This window comes from Pelodiscus sinensis, chromosome 5 (assembly GCF_052426305.1).
Source record: "Pelodiscus sinensis isolate ZL-2025 chromosome 5, ASM5242630v1, whole genome shotgun sequence".
Lineage (NCBI taxonomy): Eukaryota > Metazoa > Chordata > Testudines > Trionychidae > Pelodiscus > Pelodiscus sinensis.
In genome coordinates, this window is record NC_143056.1 from 107,423,634 (window position 1) to 107,446,668 (window position 23,035).

At 47.0% G+C, this 23,035-nt stretch overlaps 1 long non-coding RNA gene across 1 annotated transcript; it reads left to right on the forward strand.

Moving 5' to 3' along the window:
* Positions 1 to 125: 125 nt before the first annotated feature.
* LOC149524362 (uncharacterized) lies at positions 126 to 22,014 on the forward strand. The gene is made up of 4 exons (XR_016349700.1): positions 126 to 261; positions 12,186 to 12,268; positions 18,489 to 18,683; positions 21,017 to 22,014. It is a non-coding gene; the product is annotated as an uncharacterized LOC149524362 (long non-coding RNA).
* Positions 22,015 to 23,035: the final 1,021 nt, after the last annotated feature.

Consider the following 23,035-nt stretch of genomic DNA (forward strand, 5'->3'; position numbering starts at 1 on the left):
GCGCCACAAACCATCGCCCACGCTCCCCATTGGCCGCCAGAGACCCAGCGCCAACCCTGATTGGCTACGCGCCCCAGGCCTTGCTCTCCGCGCCACGGGCTCTCAGCAATGCTGGGTTCGGGGCCGCCACCGTCGCCGCCATTTTGTACCACGGCTCGCGAGGCGCCTGTGCGTCAGCGAGGGAGAAAGGCAGCGAGCTGGGCGCCATTTCCCCGCGCAGGAAGACAGCAGCTAGCGCCGCTCTGGGATCCCGGACACTGGGTTCGGCCAGGGGCCGTGGCGGACGGAGGCCTGAGGCGTCTCTTATTTCACCCACCCGGGGCGGGGCGCCGCGCGCTCCCAGGGAAGAGGCTGGTGGTTTCCCGCTGCCGGGGCGCTGTGAAGCCAGGCCTGCGGCGGGCCGGAACCCGGCGCTATTCCCGCTTCGGGAGCCGACCCCTGCGGCGTACAGCGCAGCGCCTCAGCCCGGCCCACGCTCTCCGGCAGGGGCAGCGCCTCCCCCCGCGCGCTGCGAGGAGACCCTGTGTGACGCGCCCCGCGCCTCCCCCCCCCCCCCCCCCCGCAGCCTGGGGAGAACCCCCTGCCTGGCACCTCTTGTTCACGGGCTCAGCACCTTCGCTTACACGGGGGGGGGGGGGGGGGGGGTTGTGCTCAACCTGGCTCCTCTAAACCGCACCTCTGCGCGCCCAGGCTTTTTCTAGCCGCAGGTGCTGGCCCCTCCCCGACTGGGGTGTAACCCTCACCCACCAGCTAGCTCCAGACTTAGGTTCCCTTGGCATTAACAACAGTGACAGCAGACGCGAGCCCTATAGCAGGAGCAAACGTGCGGAGACCCTACTCTGTTCCCATCGTTGTGGATTCAGGTGTAGCGTGGGACAGTGTTCATTCTAAGATTTCCCCTCTGAGGGGAGTGAGTTTCGTCTTGTGCACCCACACTGACATCATGTCCTCGTACCTGGATGTGCACTACTGTAGCACCCCTCAGTTATTAACAGATATATAAAAATTGTTTTACAAGAAAAAACACACTCACTACAGTACAGAGCCACAGGGCTCCAGCCCAGGCTGCTCTCAACCATGCAGCTCCAGCCCCAGGCTGGGCTGCCCAAGCAGCTGCCCCCACTCCCACCAGCTAGGCTATGGCATCCTGCTCACCATAAGCACTTGAGGCTCCCCCAGCAAAGAGTCTCAGCAGGGCCTGGCTCCAGCTGGAGCAAACAGTGGTAGGCCTGCCCACCCTCCCACACCCCTGCCACACTCCCACTGGCACCACTCATCTGGGCCCACAGGAAAGTGAGTGGTGGTGAGTAGTGTTCCTTCTAAGCTGTGTGGCATCCTAGCTTGACAGGTGATAATCAGCCTCACCCAGTCAGCAGCTCAGTGCTCTCTTCAGGGAGCTGACTGACTGGATAGTGCTGAACAAACGTGAAGCGGTGCTATTGGGCAGCTTAGAGGGAATACTGCTGGTGAGTGCTGCTGTGCAACTCTAAAGGCAAGGTGTGCGGGCCTAAAATTTGTTATGCGCGGTGATGTAGGCGCACAGCTTAGAGGGAACCTGGTGTGCAAGTAGGATGGACTGAGAGATCACAGAATCATAGAACTGGAACAGACCTCAGAAGGTCATCAAGTCCAGGCCCCTGCTCTAAGCAGGACCAATTCCAACTAAATCAACCCAGTCAGGGCTTTCTCAAGCAGAGACTTAAAAACCTCTAGGGATGGAGACTCCACTATTTCCCTAGGTAACCCATTCCAGTGCTTCACCACCCTCCTAGTGAAATAGTTTTTCCTAATATCCAACCTGGACCTCTCCCACCACAACTTGAGACCATTGCTTCTTGTTCTGCCATCTGTCACTACTGAGAACAGCCTTTCTCCATCCTCTTTGGAACCTCCCTTCAGTAAGTTGAAAGCTGCTATCAAATCCCCCCTCACTCTTCACTTCTGCAGACTAAACAGACCCAACTCCCTCAGCCTCTCCTCATAGGTCATATGCTCCAGCCCCCTAATCATTTTGGTTGCCCTTCGCTGGACCCTCTCCAATGCATCCACATCCTTTTTGTAGTGGGGGGCCCAGAACTGGACACAATACTCCAGATGCGGCCTCACCAAAGCCAAATAAAGGGGAATGACAACATCTCTGGATCTGCTGGCAATGCTCCTCTTAATGCAACCTAATATACCATTAGCCTTCTTGACTACAAGGGCACACTGTTGACTCATATCCAGCTTCTCATCCACTGTAACCCCCAGGTCCTTTTCTGCAGAACTACTACTTAACTGGTTGGTCCCCAGCTTGTAACTATGCTTGGGATTCTTCTGTCCCAAGTGCAGGACTCTACACTTGTCCTTGTTGAACCTCATCAGATTTCTTGTGGCCCAATCCTCCAATTTGTCTAAGTCATTCTGTACACTATCTCTGCCCTTAGAGATAGTGCCTAACTTTCCCCCCAGCTTAGTGTCATCCGCAAACTTGCTGAGGGTGCAATCCATCCCCTCATCCAGATCATTAATAAAGATATTGAACAAAACCGATCCTACAACCGAACCTTGGGGCACTCCGCTAGAACTGACCGCCATCCTGACATTGAGCCATTGATCACTACCCACTGGGCCCGGCCTTCTAGCCATCTTTCTATCCATCTTACTGTCCATTTATCCAATCCACAATCCCTTAACTTGCTGGCAAGAATATTGTGGGAGACCGTATCAAAAGCCTTGCTAAAGTCAAGGTATATAACATCCACTGACTTCCCCATGTCCACCGAGCCAGTTACCTCACCCATAGAAGCTAATCAGATTGGTCAGGCTTGACTTGCCTTTTGTGAATCCATGCTGACTATTCCTAATCACTTTCCTCTCATCCAAGTGCTCAATATGGATTCCTTAAGGATCCCTTCCATGATTTTTCCAGGAACCGAGGTAAGACTGACCGGACTATAGTTCCCTGGATCATCCTTCTTCCCTTTTTTGAAGATGGGCACTACAATTGCCTTTTTCTAGTCATCCAGGATTTCTCCCGATCTCCACAACTTTTCAAAGATAATAGCCAAAGGCTCCACGATGACATTTGCCAACTCCCTCAGTACCCTCGGATGCACTAAGTCCAGACACATGGATTTCTGTACATTTAGCTTTTCTAAATAGTTCCTAACCTGTTCTTTACCCACCACGGGCTGTCCATCTTCATCCCATCTTGCGTCACTTGGTGCAGAAGTCCAGGAGCAGACCTTGTCCATGAATACAGAGGCAAAGAAAGCATTGAGTACTTCAGCTTTCCCCACATCATCTGTCACTAGGTTACCTCCTTCATCCATTAGGGGCCCCACACCCTCTCTGATCACCTTCTTCTTGTTAACATGCCTGTAGAAACCTTTCTTGTTATCCTTCACATCCTTAGCCAGTCGCAATTCCATTTGCGCTTTCGCCTTCCTGATAACCCCCCAGGCATTCTTGAGCTATACCTTTAAACTCCTCCCTGGTCATTTGTCCAAGTTTCCACTCTTTGTAAGCTTCCTTTTTGTGCTTAAGTTCACCAAGGATTTCCCGTAAGCCAGTCCTGGACTCCTACCATGTTTGCCCCTCTTGCTACGCGTCGGGATGGTTTCTTTCTGTGCCTTCAATAAGGCTTCTTTAAAATACTGCCAGCTGTTCTGGACTCCTTTCCCCTTCATGTTAGCATCCCATGGGATTCTGCCCATCAGATCTCTGAGGGAGTCAAAATCTGCTTTTCTGAAGTCCATGGTGTGTATTTTACTACTCTCTTTTCTTCCTTTGGTCAGGATCCTGAAATCTACCATCTCATGATCACTGCTTCCCAGGTTGTCACCCACCTCCACTTCCCCTATTAGTTCCTCCCTGTTTGTGAGCAGAAGGTCAAGCTGCGCATGGCCCCTGGTCGGATCCTTCAGCACCTGTGTCAAGAAGTTATCCCCAACATTCTCCAAAAACTTCCTGGATTGCCTATGTACTGCCGTATACGTTTCCCAGCAGATGTCAGGGTGATTCAAGTCCCCCACGAGAACCAGGGCCTGCAATCTGGAAGCTTCGCTCAGTTGTCCGAAGAAAGCCTCATCTACCTCATCCACCTGATTTGGTGGCCTGTAGCAAACACCAACCACAACATCAATGCTGTTGTTTGCTCCTGAAATGGGCTAATGAAAGTCTCAGAGGGGTTATAATCTGTAACTAAAAGTAAGTGGTCCTGCGGTACCTGAGAGACAAATTTATTAGGTCACAAGCTTTGGTGGTGTTCTGTTATTTTCCTTGTTGGGTCTTCCGTAAATTAGGTGACTTCTGGGTATTTGTCTAAACTTGTCCCCCGCGGCAGCATGGCCTACCGGCACAGATGTCAGCTGAGCACCACATCGGGAGGCAAAGGACGTGACAGGCAACAGCGCTGCCCAGAGGAAGCAGCCAGCATTTCAGCTTTACAGAGTCACAGACATTGGGCTTCTATATATATGATGCCTCTAGCATCCATCCAGGACACATCACATAATCCATTGTCTAAAGCCAGGCCTAAGACACAACCAAATTTGTTCCAGTTACACAGACAAATATCTACAAGATCTTTATCAAGCATTCTTAAAATTTAAATATCCACTTCGGGAAATGAGGAAGCAAATTGACAGGGCCAGATGATCACCCAGAAGTCACCTACTTCAAGACAAGCCCAATAAGGAAAACAACAGTACCACTCATCACGTACAGCCCTCAGCTTAAACCCCTCCAGTACATCATTTGTAATCTACAGCTTGTCCTGGAAAATGATCCTTCACTCTCAGACTTTGGGAGACAGGACAGTCCTCGCCTACACATAGACTGCCAATCAAGTAAATATTTGTCAGCAGCCCCACACCCCAGATACACTTACCCAGGAACCTAACCCTGCAACAAACCCCATATCTATACAAGCAACACCATCACAGGACCTAACCACATAAGCCACACCATCAGGGGCTCATACACCTGCATATACACTAATGTGATATATGCCATCAAGTGCCAGTAATGCCCTCTGCCGTGTATATTGGCCAAACCGGACACATTGTGCCAAAGGATAAATGAACACAAATCAGACATCAGAAAAGGTCACACATAAACCTGTAGGGGAACATCTTAGCCTCCATGGATATTCAAAAATGTATTTAAAAGTAGCCATCCTTGTTCAAAAGAATTTTATCACCCAATTACAAGAGGGAGACAACTAGAGTTCATTTACAAGTTCAACCTCATCAACTTAGGCTTGAATAGAGTTCATAACTGGTTAATGCACTACAAAGGCCATTTCCCCTGCCTTTTAAATTCACAATAGGGATGTAATAGTATTGTCAATTAACTGATGAGCAAAAGCTTATAGGTTAATGCTATAAACTACATGCATTTCTACCCACTGGACCCCCGTCAGTAAATTTTTTAGCAGCCCGGCTCAGTGCTAGCTTGCAACAGGTCCAGGACCTACCCCCTTCTGTGGCTTTGCATTTAAAAGTGTATTAGGAACCGGGCAAGCAGAAAGCCCAGCTCAGTTTTGACTCGCATCACATCCGGGAGCTCAGACCTTGCCCTAGACAAGGGCTGCTGCCATCCTACACTGCTGCCTCTTTATCAGAGGCAACAGTACTGGGTGACAGGCAACCGGTCTGTGAGGGGAGATGGTTTTTAAACTGGCTTCCTTTACAAGCCAGCTCCTGCCTGGCACCACACACTGCTGCCTCTGATACAGAGACAGTAGCATGGGGCTCCTTGTGAGTGAGGTACACTGGCTGCCAGCCCCACCCCCAGGGACTATAGAATAGTCAATTAACCAATAAGAATTTATAAGGTTACTCTACTGTTCAATTAACCGATATTTAATATCCCAAATTCACATCTCCACATCAAATGCTCCACATCCGATGTGAGACATCTACCCTGACTTAATTAGCTTTGTTAACTGTCAATTGTAGGATGTTTTTGTAGGCATATATTGCCTTGTCTCAAGTTATGTGTGTACAATTTTAAACATACACTTTTTCATTTTAAAAGGTTAAAGGGTACAAAAATGAGATTTTCAAACAAACGAGAAAAAGGAACTAATTAACTATTTGTAGTTTTGAAATCATTTAATAAATTGCTTGATTAGTGATGTATTAACATGGGTTATTTTCCCTGAGATTCTGAGATAGAAAAGTTCCCCTACTGTTAAATTTTTTGCTATCAAATATACTATATAATCTAGAATACATCATAGATATTAAAATTTGGACATCCTCCCATACCACTACTCAAAAAGTGTACCTAAAATAAGCTTGTACAAAATCCTTGAGGCTTTTTAACATATGGCAGTATACAGGCATAGTTGTTCCTGAATAAGTATACCCTCAGAAAAGTCCTGATTGCATATATGACAATTGAATAAATGGATCTACATTTTTACTATTCAGTTACACATTCGTCCTTTTTCATTTCTTAATTGGAAAAACAACACAATATTAGATTTATAAACTTCTTTGTTTTTTTGCACACAGCATCTAATTACATGCTAAGTACATGTGGGTAGCTTGTTTCTGGGCAATATCATGTCCTTCACAAATTAAATTGTTTAAAAAGCAATTCAGATAGGGATGACTCATATAGAGCTCCATCAAATGTTAGAATCTGGTCGTCTTTATGTTTGTCCTTTTCTGAATAGCTGTTCTTGTCTCTCCTCACTCTTCTTTCATTAATTTTCCTAGAGCCAAGGTGGGTGAGATATGGGACCTAATTCTGTCGGTGAAAGAGAAGCTTTTGGGATCCACAGAGGTCATCATTATCTCACTGTCTCAGATCCTGCAACCAACGAAGATAAAACACCACAAACACTAATTTTCCCTCTCTTTTCCTACTACACATCGTTGTGTTAAAAAGGATAAAAAACCCACCTTCATTTTGAACCTGAGTTAACATATACTTGCTAGTTCCTGCATTCTTTTCAAAACAAAATCAAGACCAAGGCTTTTTTATTCTTTTGGTTAATTTTTCTAGTCTGTATGCTCTTTATTCATGGTTTGGTTTAATGCGTTTTATGTATTTTACATAAAGCATTCATCTTGAAAAATCCCAAAGTATCAGCGATTGATATATGTGCACAGAAAGAGAAAAACATTCACTTTGGGGTGGAAGGTGATATCTATCTGACGTATCACAGCAGGAGGAAGAGTGGAAGTTTTATATTAGGCTATCCATCAAACTCCTCATCTTTGAACTTTTGGGACCTCTCATGTCCACTTCGAATTGGCAGACCTTGATTAAGATCTCATCTAAAACATATTTTATCCGAGTTGTTGCAGCATCAAAGCTTTTTATAGTACTTGCAGACTGTATCAAACATACGTAATTAACTGGGTTGAGAATTACTTAGACAAGTTAGATGTCATCTAGTCACTGGGGCAGGAGCGGGTAAGATACAGCCTGCACACCTGATGTAGCCCATCAAACCTTTTGATCCACCCTGCCCTGTAGGCCTGCTGCAGCTCCAGACTGCTCAAAGAGGCTGGCTGCTCTTTCCATGTGCCTGAGACAAGCTGATCTATTGAGGTCCTGTCCTGTCCCACATGTGTGTGGATTCTATGATATAGGAAAAATAAGAGTACAAAATTATTGAATACCACAGAAATAGCATGCATTTTGCATTTTGATAAAGCGACAGAAAATAAACCTATCCTCCCTAAATAGTGTCAATAAGTAATTCCATCAAGACACTCTGGTAATAAATGAAAACATGGATAACAAGACTATGTCAAGATATAATTCGTAATGGAAGACATGCATGGTGGAATTTAACAGGAAGGCTTCAACTACACACAATAGTTGCAGCAGTGTACAAGTGGATTTAGTTGGTGCAATCCTGCATGTAGATATACTTAAATCACTTTACAACTGGCTTAGCTTGATTAAGAAATGGAATCTTATCATAGAACCATAGAGCTGGAAGAGACCTCAAAAGGTCATCAAGTCCTGCTCTAAGCAGGACCAATCCCACAGACTCATAGACTTTTAGGTCAGAAGGGACCATTATGATCATCTAGTCTGACCCCCTGCACAATGCAGGCCACAGAATCTCACCCACCCCTCTTAGAATAATCCTCTCACTTATATCTCAGATACTGAAGCCTTCAAATACTTTGAAGACCCCAAGACGCAGAGAATCCTCCAGCTGTGATCTGTATCCCATGCTGCAGAGGAAGGCGAAAAACCTCCAGGGCCTCTGCCAATCTACCCTGGAGGAAAATTCCTTCCCAACCCCAAATATGGCGATCAGCTAAACCCTGAGCATGTGGGCAAGACTCATCAGCCAGACACCCAGAAAGTTCTCTATAGTAACTCCTATCATCCCTCCATTGACCTATTCCCACTGATAATGAATGGTCAATTAGTTACCAAGATCATGTTATCTCATCAAACCATCCCCTTCATAAACCCATCTAGTTTAATCTTGAAACCAGATAGATCTTTTGCCCCCACTACTTCCCTTGGAAGGCCGTTCCAGAACCTCACTCCTCTAATGGTTAGAAACCTTCGTCTAATCTCAAGTCTAAACTTCCTACTAGCCAGCTTATATCCATTTGTTCTTGTGTCCACATTGGTATTAAGCTTAAATAATTTCTCTCCCTCCCTGGTATTTATCCCTCTAATATATTTAAAAAGTGCAATCATGTCCCCCCTCAGCCTTCTTTTGGTTAAGGTAAACAAGCCAAGCTCCTTGAGTCTCCTTTCATAAGACACGTTTTCCATTCCTCGGATCATCCTAGTGGCCCTTCTTTGTACCTGTTCCAGTTTGAATTCATCCTTCTTAAACATGGGAGACCAGAACTACACACAGTATTCCAAATGGGGTCTCACCAATGCCTTGTATAATGGCACTAACACCTCCTTATCCCTACTGGAAATACCCTGCCTAATACATCCCAAGATCGTATTAGCCTTTTTCACGCCCATGTCACAATGGCGGCTCATAGTCATTTTATCATCAACCAGGCCTCCAAGGTCCTTCTCCTCCTCCGTTACTTCCAACTGATGTGTCCCCAGCTTATAACTAAAATTCTTGTTATTAATCCCTAAATGCATAACCTTACACTTCTCACTATTAAATTTCATCCTATTGCTATCACTCCAATTTACAAGATCATCCAGATCTTCCTGTATGATATCCCGATCCTTTTCTGAATTGGCAATAGCTCCCAACTTTGTGTCATCCGCAAATTTTATTAGGACACTTCCACTTTTGGTGCCAAGATCAGCAATAAAAAGATTAAATAAAATTGGCCCCAAAACTGATCCCTGAGGAACTCCACTAGTAACCTTCCTCCAACCCGAAAGTTCACCTTTCAATATGACCCGCTGTAGTCTCCCCTTTAACCAGTTGCTTATCCACCCCTCAACTTTCATATTAATCCCTATCTTTTCCAATTTAACCAATAATTCCCCATGTGGTACTGTATCAAATGCCTTACTAAAGTCGAGGTAGATTAGATCCACTACATTTCCTTTATCTAAAAAATCTGTTACTTTCTCAAAAAAGGAGATCAGGTTGGTTTGGCATGATCTACCTTTTGTAAAACCATGTTGTAATTTGTCCCAATTGCCATTAGCCTCAATGTCTCTAACTACTTTCTCCTTCAAAATTTTTTCCAGGATTTTATATACTACACATGTCAAACTAACAGGCCTATAGTTACCCAGATCGCTTTTTTTCCCCTTTCTTAAAAATAGGAACTATATTAGCAATTCTCCAGTCAAATGGTACAACCCCTGAGTTTAGAGATTTATTAAAAAATTTTGCTAACGGACTTGCAAGTTCATGTGCCAGTTCCTTTAATATTCTTGGATGAAGATTATCTGGGCCCCCTGATTTACTCCCATTAAGCTGTTCAAGTTTGGCTTTTACCTCGGATATGGTAATATCTACCTCCATATCCTTAGTCCCATTTGTTAAGTTACCATTATCCCTAAGCTCTTAATTAGCCTCATTAAAGACTGAAGCCAAGTATTTGTTCAAATATTGGGCCACTCCTAGATTATCCTTAACCTTCACTCCATCCTTAGTATTTAGCGGTCCTACTTCTTTTTTTGTTTTTTCCCTATTTATATGGCTATAAAACCTTTTACTATTGGTTTTAATTCCCTTTGCAAGGTCCAACTCTACCTGACTTTTAGCCTGTCTCACTTTGTCCCTACATGCTCTAACCTCAATAAGGTAGCTTTCTTTACTGATTCCTCCCATTTTCCACTCCTTATATGCTTTCTGCTTTTTCTTAATCACCTCTCTGAGATGCTTGCTCATCCAACTTGGTCTAACACACCTGCCTATAAATTTTTTCCCTTTTGTAGGGATACGGGCTTATGTCAGCTTCTGCAACTTTAACTTAAAATAATTCCAGGCCTCCTCCACTTTAAGATCCATAATTTCTTTAGTCCAATCAACTTTCCTAACTAATTTCCTTAATTTACTAAAGTTAGCCCAACTAAATCAACCCAGCCAGGGCTTTGTCAAGCTGAGATTTAAAACACCTCTAGGGATGGAGACTCCACTGCTTCCCTAGTGCTTCACCACTCTCCTAGTGAAATAGTGTTTCCTAATATCCAAGCTGGACCTCTCCCACCATAACTTGAGACCATTGCTCCTTGTTCTGCCATCTGTCACTACTAAGAACAGCCTCTCTCCATCTTCTTTGGAACCTCCCTTCAGGAAGTTGAAGGCTGCTATCAAATCCCCCCACTCTTCTCTTCTGCAGACTAAACAGACCCAAGTCCCTCAGCCTCTCCTCATAGGTCATATGCTCCAGCCCCCTAATCATTTTGGTCTCCCTCCGCTGGACCCTCTCCAATGTGCCCACATCCTTTTTCTAGTGGGGGGCCCAGAACTGGACACAATACTCCAGATGTGGCCTCACCAGAGCCGAATAAAGGGGAATAATCACATCTCTGGATCTGCTGGCAATGCTCCTCTTAATGCAACCTAATATGCCATTAGCCTTCTTGGCTACAAGGGCACACTGTTGATTCATATCCAGCTTCTCATCCACTGTAAGCCCCAGGTCTTTTTCTGCAGAACTACTACTTAGCTGGTTGGTCCCCAGCTTGTAACAATGCTTGGGATTCTTCCATCTCAAGTGGAAATCTCAATCTCATCAGATTTCTTGTGGCCCAATCCTCCAATTTGTCTAAGTCACTCTGGACCCTATCTCTGCCCTCAAGCGTATCTACCTCTCCCCCTAGATTAGTGTCATCTGCAAACTTGCTGAGGGTGCAATCCATCCCTTCATGATTTGTTTCCTTTGGGGGTCTGGAACCCCTGCTTTTATCATCTAACATACACTTAGAGAAGAAGTGTAAGGGAACATTGGGAGCCCAAAGCATCTTATATAGAAGATGCATCAGAAAAGATGCCAGATTTCCACAACCAAGAACCTCGGGTGTGAGGTTCTGCAATTTTCTCTTGAGGAGGACTGGGGAGTTTTGCACTTAGGCGTGGCAATGTTAAACACTGCAATACTTAACTTGTAGGTGTCCAGTTTTCAAATGGAATGCTCAGCACCCAAAGTTCCTCTACATTTTCATAGGGGGAATTAGGCATTTAAGAAAGATTCATAGAAACCAGCACACTGAGTGGACAACCATTTGAACTAGCCCATAGGAAATGACAAGGAGTGAGGAGTAACCTAAGCTTTTAGGTATCCCAGGACACACAGCTATCCAAATTTGTGATCTGGCTGCCCCCAGATATCTCTTGGCTAGATTAGGTAAGCCCTGAGCTTTGCTACTTGATCAGACCCCACAGGAAAGACAGGTCAGGGAGCACCTAGTATGAGGCTCCTGTTAGCTGGTGCTTTAGCTCACACCTAAGCCCTATGTCAGCAGCATAGGGATTTAAGTAGTTTTATGCATGTCCGTTGGCAGAAACTTTAAGCCAGTTGTCACCAACCAGTAGATCGGGATCTACTGGTAGATCTTGGAGCCTCTGACACGTCGTCCTGGCTAGTTTGGGCAAGGGGCTATCAAGTGCTAGCACTTCAATTGCCCCTCCCCCCGCTGCTGTGCACCTTCTGCCCTTTTCCTTGGAGCTGCCTCCCCACTCCACCCCTGGGAGCCTCCTGCTTGCTGGGCAGGGAAAAGAGGGGTGCTCATGTCAAGGTACCCCCTCTCCAACCTGTATCCTATCTCCACAGAGCAGAGGGACACAACAGAACTTGGGATGGAATTTGCTGGCTGCTTTTTACCTCACTGCACCACCATCCAGGAGCCACCTGAGGTAAGCAGTGCCCAATCGGAGCCCACATCCTGAAACCCTACCCCAGTCATGAACCTCCTCCTGCACCCCAAGCTCTGCATCCAAACACTTCCCCAGAGCCTGCACTAGAACCCCCCCACCCAGGACCCCAACTGCCTGCCCCAAGCTCAGCTCAGAACCCCTCCTGTACTCCAAATTCTTCAAGTGGTCCCCGTGGGTGCTCCACTCTAGGTGTCAGGTCCATCCTGGTGCCGCTGGTCAGAAGATTTTGGACAGACCGCGCATGCGTGCAGCAGTTCGCAGCATTCACACCCTCTCTAACGTGCACAGTCCGGTCCCACCCGCCAGTTCCTCTCAACCATCCACGGTTGCCGGTGAAGCTCTATAATCTCTCCTCAGTCATAGCCATTCTGTGAAGAAACATTGTAAATAGTTAAATCTCTCTTAGTTAATTAGTTTCTTGTTATTAGTTAGGTTGTTAGTGTTTCTGTTTAAAAAAAAGATCATTCTTCTTAGGTTATTTCATCAGTAGTTAGTGCTGCGTGTCAGTTTCAATCAGCATGCCTGGTTCGCCAGGATTTAAGCGGCGTTCTCAGTGTAAGGAGGCAATGCCAGCGTCCGATGTTCACGCTGCTTGCATTCATTGCCTCGGGGAGTCGCATGTCCCGCAAAAGTGTATTCATTGCTCCAAGTTGACTTCTAGAGCATGCAGGGATAGGGACATGCAACTCAAACTTTTGTGTGGTAGGGTTCTTCAGCCTTTACAAGCCTCTCAGCAGGAGTCAGGTGAGCCTCTAAAGAGGAAGGCATTTGCAGCGAAGAAGAAAAGGGCCTCCCCCACCCGCTCCCTACCTACAGTTCCTCTGCCTCACATAAGCCAAGGAGACAGACTAGGTACATTGGGGATCGGCTGGCAGATAGCCAAGTCAGTTTCACGTGCTGTGCCAGGAACAGCTGAGCCACCAATGCGTATGGCATCGGAGCCGCCACCGTTCTCCCCTCCCCATATGGGGCACAGGCGGAGTGTGACGCCTTCAGGGCATAGGCGCTCGGCACCACGATTGCCACCTCTGCAGCTGCTGGAGACAACACAGCGCCCGGAACCACACGAGGTAGCTGAATTGGCACCGGAGATGGTACTGATGGGGGCCAGTGTCCCAGCACCGCAAGCGGCACCGTCCGAGCCCTCAGTAAGCACGCCAGACAAAAGGCAGCGGCAGCAGCAGGACAGCTCTTCTCAGGATGCTGATGCAGTACCGACATTAGTGTCAGCTCCATTGGCAGGCAACCATTCCATATTACACCCAGTGCCGAGCAAGCAGTCGCGCTCGGCACCGTGAGCGCACTTCCACCCCGTTCCTGCACCAGCACCGGGGCAGCAAAGAATCTCTCCACCTTCCCCAGCTTGACATTTCTTCTCGGGGGAAGAGGACCATAGCAGCACAGCAGGAGATCTCCCGTCTGCTCACACTCATTCTGCAGCATCAGTTCCCACAAAAGCAGCTCGTAAGTCGATCCCTAGGATCCATTCAATATCTCCTTCACCAGTGTTCTCCGCGGAACCTTCTCCATCTCCACACTGCTCCTCAGAGAGAAGGGTTTATTCACCTACATACGGACATGCTACGCAGTCCCCGCGGCAACGGTCGAGGTCTCGCCATTCCTATAGGTACAGACAAGCCTCTACACGCAGATCTCGTTCTCTGAGTTATTCTCCTCCCAGATCCTATCACAGTAGACATGGGAGCAGATATTCCTCTAGATCGTCTCCTGAATATACCTATCGTTATCATGGGAGTTACCGCTCCTCTGAGAGGCACAACAAAGTGCAATCTCACTCCCACTCATGTTGCTGCTGTTCATCTTACTACTTACAGCACTCACCACCTGCTCCCACCCAACAGAGGATGCAATCCCTGAGACCCCCCTCAGGACGCCCCCTCAGTGCCAATTCTTCTGAACCGGAAGAGGGGCAGATCTCGGACACCGACCATCATCCACATGCTGTTTCCCCAGAGGACATTGCATCGTCTTCTCCGGATGACGTGGTTTTTGCTGGAGATTCTTCATCCCCGGATGATGTCCGGGAATTTCAGGATCTCAAGAGGATGGCACAATCGCAGGAGGTTCAACTAGCGGAGGTGAAAGCGAAGCAATATAAGTTGTTAAAGAACTTGCACCATAGACAGCAATCCAGAGTGGCACTGCCGCTAGATGAGGCGATTTTAGAGTCAGCCGCCGAAATCTGGCATACACCGGCCTCCATTACCCCAACAGCAAAGTGAGCCAAGAAAAGATATTTCATATCACCTAAAGGTTCCGAGTTCCTTTTTGCTCACCCTCAATCTAATTCGCTGGTGGTGGATGCGGCCTTGCAGAGAGCAAAAAACCTGCAGATAAAAAATTCAAGGATGCAAAAAAACTGGACATATTTGGGCAAAAAGTGTACTCATCCACCATGCTGCTCCTCCATATTGCAAATTATGCGGCGCTTCTTTCGAACCATAGCTTCGATACTATCACGAAGCTAATAGAAATTGGACAAAGAAATTCCGAAAGTGATACTGTGCTCCTGCAGGCAATATTACAAAGAAGGTTATGCATGTTCCAGGGCGCGTCTGCAAATAGCTATGGATGTTGCTGACACGGCAAGCAGTGGCAACAGTGGTCCATGAGAAGATCTTCATGGCTCGCCACAGCAGCTGTGCCCAAAAAACTTCAATCCGAAGTCGAAGATCTTCCATTCGACAGGATTAAGCTGTTCACAGAAAAAGCAGATGACATGCTCCACACTGGGAAAGACTCACATGCCACCCTATACACGCTTGGGATATATGTTCTACCTTTCCGGCGTAGATGCTACTTTCCATATCAAAGACGTTAGGATTACCAATTTCGCAGGCAACAAAACCATCCATTTGACCAAAACCGCCCCAAGCAGAAGCCACAGCGCAGACGTCCTCAGCCACCTAGAGCGAGCAACCCAGTAACACCTAAGCAGCAGATTTGACTCCCCTGTCGAGGGCATGATGAATATTTCAGTTGTTGTTGCAGACACCAATCCCATATTTCATCACCCGCTGCAACCCTATTACCACCAATGAATGGGTCACAATAACTTCAGACACATGGGTATTGGAGGTGATAAGATCAGGATTCACCATTCCTTTCACTTCCCTTCCCCCTACCAGCCCACCAACCCCGTCCCTTTTCAGGGACCCATCTCATGAGGACCTTCTGCGACAAGAAGCCTATCACCTGTTATCCATCGGAGCGATAGAAAAGGTCCCATATCAGTTCAAAGGAAGGTTTTATTTACATTACTTCCTAACGCAGAAGAAAACAGGGGGTTGGAGACCTATTCTCGATCTACACCGGTTATATCATCACCTTCAAAAACAGAGATTCAAAATGGTAACTCTCTCCACAATCATTCCAGCTCTGGACAACAATGATTGGTTCACTGCCCTCAACCTACAAGATGTCTATTTCCACATAGCCATACACCATGCACACAGATGATTCCTGCGCTTTGTCATAAACAACAAACATTTCCAGTATCGAGTCCTTCTGTTCGGGCTAGCTTCAGCTCCAAGGGTATTTTCGAAGACCCTCACCGTCGTTGCTGCTCACCTTCGCCATCTTTGAGTCGTCATATTTCCTTACCTGGACAATTGTTTAATAAAGGGCGCGTCACAACAAGAAATGACGCACATGGTTACCATTGTCAGACAAACGTTCAACTCCCTCAGACTGATATTGAATGAACAAAAGTCGACGCTGACGCCAATGCAAAACAAAGTTCATAGAGGTAATTCTGGATTCCTGTACAGCAAAAGTATACCTACCCATGGACAGATTCTGGGCAATCAAAGACCTGGTCATCTCACTCAAGACCCCAGCAATCTCGGTCCATACCCGCCGTCGGCTGCTGGGCCACATGGCTGCTGCCACTTTCGTCATCCCTCATGCACAACTCCATTGAGAAACCTACAGCACTGGCTGGCAACTGTATATGCTCCCACAAAGCACGACATTCACAAACTAGTATCTCCTCCATCTCACGTGCATATGTCCCTGCACTGGTGGACGAACGCATCAAACATCATGACGGGAGTACCGTTCCATTTATTGAACCCATCCGTTCAGATAACGTCAGATGCCTCGCTCATTGGCTGGGGAGCTCACATGGGTGAAGAACACATACAGGGCTGATAGTCTCACAATGAGAGATGTCTTCACATCAACCAACTAGAGCTGCGAGCAATCTTACTGGCATGCAAGCATTTCCTCCTGCACTTAAAAGGCAGGACAGTCAGGGTGTTGACAGACAACGTAGCAGTAATGAATTATATAAACAGGCAGGGAGGAGCAAGATCACGCTCCCTATGCGCCGAAGCATCGAACATCATGACATGTTGGAATGCTGTTCCATCATGGTGTTGAAATTGGTGCATACAGAACAACATCACCATAACAGCATCCTACATACCTGGCACAGTCAATGTCATTACTGACTCCCTCAGCAAGCATTTTCCTATAGACCACGAGTGGGAAGTAAGAGTGGACGTATTACAAACGATTTTCCGCACATGGGGAACACCCCTAGAGGATCTGTTCACAATAACCAGCAACAAGAAGTGTCCCCTCTTTTGTTCCAGGGCAGGGATCAGCAAAGGCTCTCTCAGCAATGCATTGCTAACTACTTAGAGAAAGTCACTCCTATGCCTTCCCCCCAACAGTCCTCATCCCCAGGACATTGGAGAAAATCAGAACGGAAGCAGCAACTGTAATCTTAATAGCGCCAGCTTGGCCCAGGCAAGCATGGTGTCCGTTTTTGCACAGAATGTCACTACGGCCACCCTGGCCTCTACCTCTTTGCCGAGATCTCTTTTCTCAAGAGCAAGGCTCTCTCCTACACCCCAGGCTAGAAGCATTACACCTAACAGCGTGGCTGCTGACTGGCTTGGACAAAACATAAACCTTTGTTCAAAGCAGATCAAGTCAGTACTGATACACAGCAGAAAGGCATCCACACGCAATACCTACCTGGCTAAATGGCGCAGATACTCTCACCAGTGCCTCCATAATAATGTCCAACCTTTGTCTTCTCCTTTACACAGCAGAAAGGCATCCACACGCAATACCTAACTGGCTAAATGGCGCAGATACTCTCCCTGGTGCCTCCATAATAATGTCCAACCTTTGTCTTCTTTACACCAAATCCTTGAATACCTTCTTTATTTGCAGAATTCGAACCTTTCAGTGTCATCTCTGAAGGTACAGCTGGCAGCCATTAGTGCTTTCCATTACCCCATACAGGGCTTCTCGGTGTTCTCTCACCCGACCACTAAACGGTTCTTCAAAGGCCTGATGAATCTAAGTCCACCTAGAAGACTACCTCCACCATCCTGGAACCTTGATTTAGTGCTGGATACCATTATGTATCCTCCTTTTGAGCCTCAAGCTTCGGTGCCCCTCCAGATGTTAACGATGAAGACCGCTTTCTTACTTGCAATTACATCAGCATGCAGAGTCAGCGAGTTGGGGGCTCTAGTGGAGAACCCCCCTTTCACTTCTCTCTCGAAAGACTCAGTGACATTGCGACTACACCCAGTGTTCATTCCCACCGTCTGCTCGTCCTTTCACATCAATGATCCTATCGTCCTTCCATCATTTTACCCTAAGCTGCATGCATCAAATAAGGATGCCTTGCTCCACACGCTCCATGTACGCCGCGCTCTTTCCTTTTACATAGGCAGAACCCGTCAATGGAGGCGAACAGACAGGCTCTTGGTATCAACGGCACAGTGGTCCAAAGATACCGTGCTTTCCAGTCAACACATCGCCAAGCTTATTACTCTATGCATAACCACGAGCGCACTCCACTAGAGCTGTTGCAACCTTCACGGCCTTCGCCGGGGGGGGGTTCCACTTGCAGATATTTGTAGGGCAGCCACATGGACTTCCAGTACTTCGTTCATGAGACACTACGCTATAGGCTGAGGACTACTCGGTAGCTTCGGCAGTCTTATCTACTGCAAAAGTTAATTGACCCAGAGTGCTTTCCCGCCACTGCTATTCAGTCACCTAGAGTGGAGCACCCACAGGGACCACTCGAAGAAGAAGAGGAAGTTACTTATCTGGTGTAGTAACGATGGTTATTCGAGATATGTCCCCGGGGGTGCTCCATGTCCCGCCCTCCTCCCCTCTCCGGGTCTTCTCTTCTTTCTCGTTTCAGAGACCGAGCAGTGAGAGGAACTGGCAGGACTGCACACATTAGAAAGGGTGTGAATTCTGCGCACTGCTGCGCGCATGCGAAGTCCGGCCAAACACGGCTGTGAAATCTTCTGACCAGCAGCACCAGGATGGACCCGACACCTAGAGTGGAGCACCCATGGGGACACATCTCGAAGAACCATTGTTACTACACCAGGTGAGTAACTTCCTTTTCCTTAATCCAAGACCAGAACCTGCACCCCAATCTGCTGCCCGGTGAAAGTGAGGGGAGGGAAGATGGAGCGAGAGGTGGCCGGGGGGGAGGGGCACAAAGGAGGCAGGGAAAGGGTATTTGGGTTTGAGGTAGATCTTGGATTGCACTTAAATTCAAAAAGTGATCTTGTGCTTAAAAAGGTTGGAGACCCCTGCTTTAAGTACATACAGGGTTAGGTGTCAGCTAGATGGAGGTTTCAAGGTTTTAAGTGGTATCTAAATATTGAAGTTAGGCAGGTACCTATGTCACTTCATGCATCTAGCCCTTAACTCCTAAAAAGACCTGACTACTGAGGGGCAGAACATTTGTCAAAGCTAATTTCCTTGCTGATAGCATTTCCCATAATTCAGGATATCTAGGCTGCTCTTCTCTATAGCGCACACAGGTAGAGCAGTGTTTTGGAGCCATAGGTCTGACCACATCTCTCCTGTCCCTGCTTGCTATCAGGTGCATTTTTCTCCAACCTTTCTAAAACTTGCTGTCTATTTGGCTTCTTGTTAACCAGTGTGATACAGAAGGTGTTTTGTTATCTGCTTGGGGAATCTAATTATAGAATAAATTGCCAGTTTTGACAATTGTCTGATCTATTTCTTAAAGTCTGCCTTGAGTGTAGCATTCTCATTGTGGGCCCTCCAGGCCTATTCACACTTACATAACATCATTAACAAATATTCCCAAGAGACACTAATTTCATTACATTTAGGAGATGGTCCTAAGGTAACAGTCCCACTTAATGTCTGACTCATGAGCGATCTTCTGGGGCAGGAGCCTCTGACATGTAGGCTTCCATACTATATAGCCTAAATTAGCGTTGGGCAATATTTGATGGGGGGGGGGGCAAAGAGTGATCATGGGATTTTGGTTGTGACCTGGGACAGGGGATTGGGGTGCAGGGTCTGAGAAGGGGAATGGGTGCAAGAGGAGGTGCAGAGGGTTTGAGTTATGTGGGGTAGGAGGCAGAGGGTTGGGGGAAGGAGAGGTTGAGATGCCAAAGGCAGGCTCTGACCAGGAGACTTAGCTAGACAACTCTTAGCCAGGACCCCAGCATGTTTCTCAGACAAGGTCCCTACCTTCTACCCCCCTCCAACAGCTGCAGGGGCCATGAGTGTCCATGAATAGCTGCCAGCTGTGGGGGAGGGGTGGGGCATACTTCCCACACTGTCTGTTATCTCCCTGCCAGTGGGGGTGGAGGCAGCACACAAATCTTTTCACCCTTCCCCCCTTGGCTTACAGCTATTCAAAGACAAACAGCCCTGCAACCAGCTTTGTGAGCAGCATGCAGGGGCGGGGCAGGAAGGGAGCCTGCCTGAGACTCCCTTGCTGGCCTGTAGGCTGGATCTGGCAGCTTTACAGGCTGGATTCAGGCCATATTTGGCCCAGCCCTGGTCTAAATCTAGCTAGCAATGGAAAACTGGAAAGCTCTGGGTCCCCGGCATTTCAGGTGGAAGAACACAAGTAGGGATTCTGATCTTGTGAATTGTGTATGCCTGAGATATATTCTCTTCTCACATCTAGGACAGGGGTGGGAAACTTGCTGCCTATGGGTTGCGTGCAGCCCATCAGGGTAATCTGATTGTGGGCCAGGAGACATTTTGCTGACTAGGAATGGTTAACCGTGACCAGAGGAAACTGTGGTGGGGGAGGGCAGTGCTTGTGGATGGTCAACATAAGCAAAATGTCTTGTGATGCACAATCACATTACCCTGATGGGCTGCAGGTTGCCCAACACTGACCTAAGGGGTACTACCATTGCAGATTGCCCTTTTGGACAGAATGAAGGAAGCAATATCAATTTTTAAATGTGGAAGGAGGAATTTACTTTGGGGAGAAAAAACTCAGGTGTACTAAACATTAAGTAAGGCTCCTGTGCAGAGAAGGCTAGGCACTCACAACAGCAACTAAAATAAGTCTTAATGGATAAATAAAGGGCTTGAAGAGTGCTCAAAAGATAATGTAAGGTCCCATTTTTGCTGATCAGCCCACTCGAAGGAATCTGGTTACCTGTGGATTGACTACCAAGCAGCCCGAGGGTGGAAATGCATAAAGTAGGCTCTGTGCCTAGCTGTGCTATTAAGCATCTTTTTCCCATCTCTCTGGTGTCTGCCTTCTTTGTGAAATGTTTTGGCCTCTTTGCATTCATACACATTCACACAGAGGTCTGCTGAAGGGAGACCAAATGTCTGAATGACTGCAGTGGAGCTCTGATCTGACTGAGACTGAAAGGGACTGAGAGCAGCCTGAATAGGAGTGTTTGATACAGATGTTTTCTGTCCCAGGTGAACCTCTGAAGTCTGGGAAGGCATCGCTTGATGGGGAGATGGAAATACAGATCTGGTAAATCTGCTCACGTTCCGGATAGAGATAACTTTTTTATCACCACTTATTGAAGCTGTCTGAGGTTGGGACTGGCTCTGATATTCCTGTGCACTTATTACAATGAAGAACCTGTAGGACCTTTCTTCTGAGGGAATTCTGACACTTCCATATCCAGAAGATATTAACTTCATAATCAGATTGTGTTTTACCAGGAGTCCGGGATCTGAGGGGGGGGAGTTTGTGTTAGGAGAAGAACCGATAGGGTAGAGCCTGCCACTTCAGGGAGTATTCCTGGATCACCATTTCCCTGATCTACATATCTGGGCAGTAAAAGCCAATCCTATGTCCTAGGTTCAACTTTAACTGGAGACCTATCGGGTCTGTCAAAGTGCATTTGGGGTGAGTGCTGAGATCCCTCTGGAGTTCCCCATAAGAAACTCAATTCCAACCATTTTCCTTTGGAAAACCTGTTATATCTTTTCTAATACCGTTGTGAGGATGAGGCGCAACAAGAGCACCCTTCTATGTTCTCTCCTGAAGGCTCTGATAGAGAAGGGAGAGAACTGTTTCGAGTTTCCTGCACTCTCACCTCCCACCTTATCCAGTTTTTCCTCCATAAAGGAAACCTGAAAACTTGCCCCAGCAAAGGACCTACTTAGAATGAGCATCCGCTTTCTAGGGTTGCTGCCATATATAGGCCCTGGTTACTGAGCTTGGAAGCTATGACTTGGGCTGAGAACATCATTGCATTCATTGAGGTATCAATTATAAATGCTGTTAATAGGGAGAGATTCTTTAGCAAAGCCAAAATCAGGGCAATTTTGGTCCTTAGGGATACGTTCCTGCAAAGCTGGAAGCTGCCAGGGATATTTAGAATGTGTCAAAAGAAGCTTCAAAGTCCTTTTTGAGAGTGGCATTCGTCTTTCCATCTGGTTCCTTAGGATACAGCACCCCCTGCCCCCCCTCCCCTTTAGAGGGACTATCCAATCTCTAGCAAGAAATGCTACTGCAGCAATAGAGCTCTTTGGTTTTAGAATGTTACAAAGCCTGATGTTGCTTTTATCCATGTGCTAGCCCTCAGTCTTGTTCCATTCATCTAATCACTTCCTTGAAGGCATGAAGAGGTATCAGAGCTTTAGAGCAGGACTTTTGTGGGAAGAAACTTACTCTGAAGCTTCTTCTCAGAAACCCCTGCTCAAGTTTCAGAGACAGATAACAAGACTTCGGGGTAAGGAGGGGGAAGAGGAGTGATGCTCACATTTCCTGGATTTTTGTTGAACTTTTTCTTTCCTGTTTTAGATATTTTAACATTTTTTCTGCACTTTGGGAGTGCAGAAACTTTGCTGCAATTTGGTGAGGCCTTCTGTGGCTTGCCTTTCTTTGGGCCTGAAGCTTTGAGTGGTCATCTCAGAATCCTTCCACTGTGGGTCATATTTCTCTTGGGAAGGGGGAAGTAGCTTCTCAGAGCCCTCCTGGCTGGTTTGTGAGTGAGGGGAGCTGATTAGCAGCCTTCCCAAGGGTGCTCCTAAAGCATTTTAGTACTATGGGACAGGACTTATTACCCTGCAAGCCTCCCAATTGTCTGCAGGGTCTCCTAGGGCTTACCCCAAGTTGACTGATGCATCTTGCTTCTGGAACCTCTCCCTACTCTACACTGGGGTTCTGGATCCATTTTGCCCCATTGGAGTCATAAGTACCTTAGTAGGTAAGGGAACCCAGGTGCCTGCCAGCTATGGAACCTAACAGTTAGTAACAAGCCTGGGTACTAATCTGCTGTCTACTGAGTCTGGGAAGGCTGCCTCACCTATAAAGCACCTTTTGGATTTGACGTAGTGTTTCTTGGATGCTCTGCCATGTCTGTAAGGGGCAAAGAAGTCAGAAAGTGCTGTGGCAACAGAGGATAAGGAAGGGTTAAATCCTGGTGGCATTTAGGGGAGGAGGTGAATGGCAAGGAGGAAGCTCCCCAAAGTCCCAGAGCA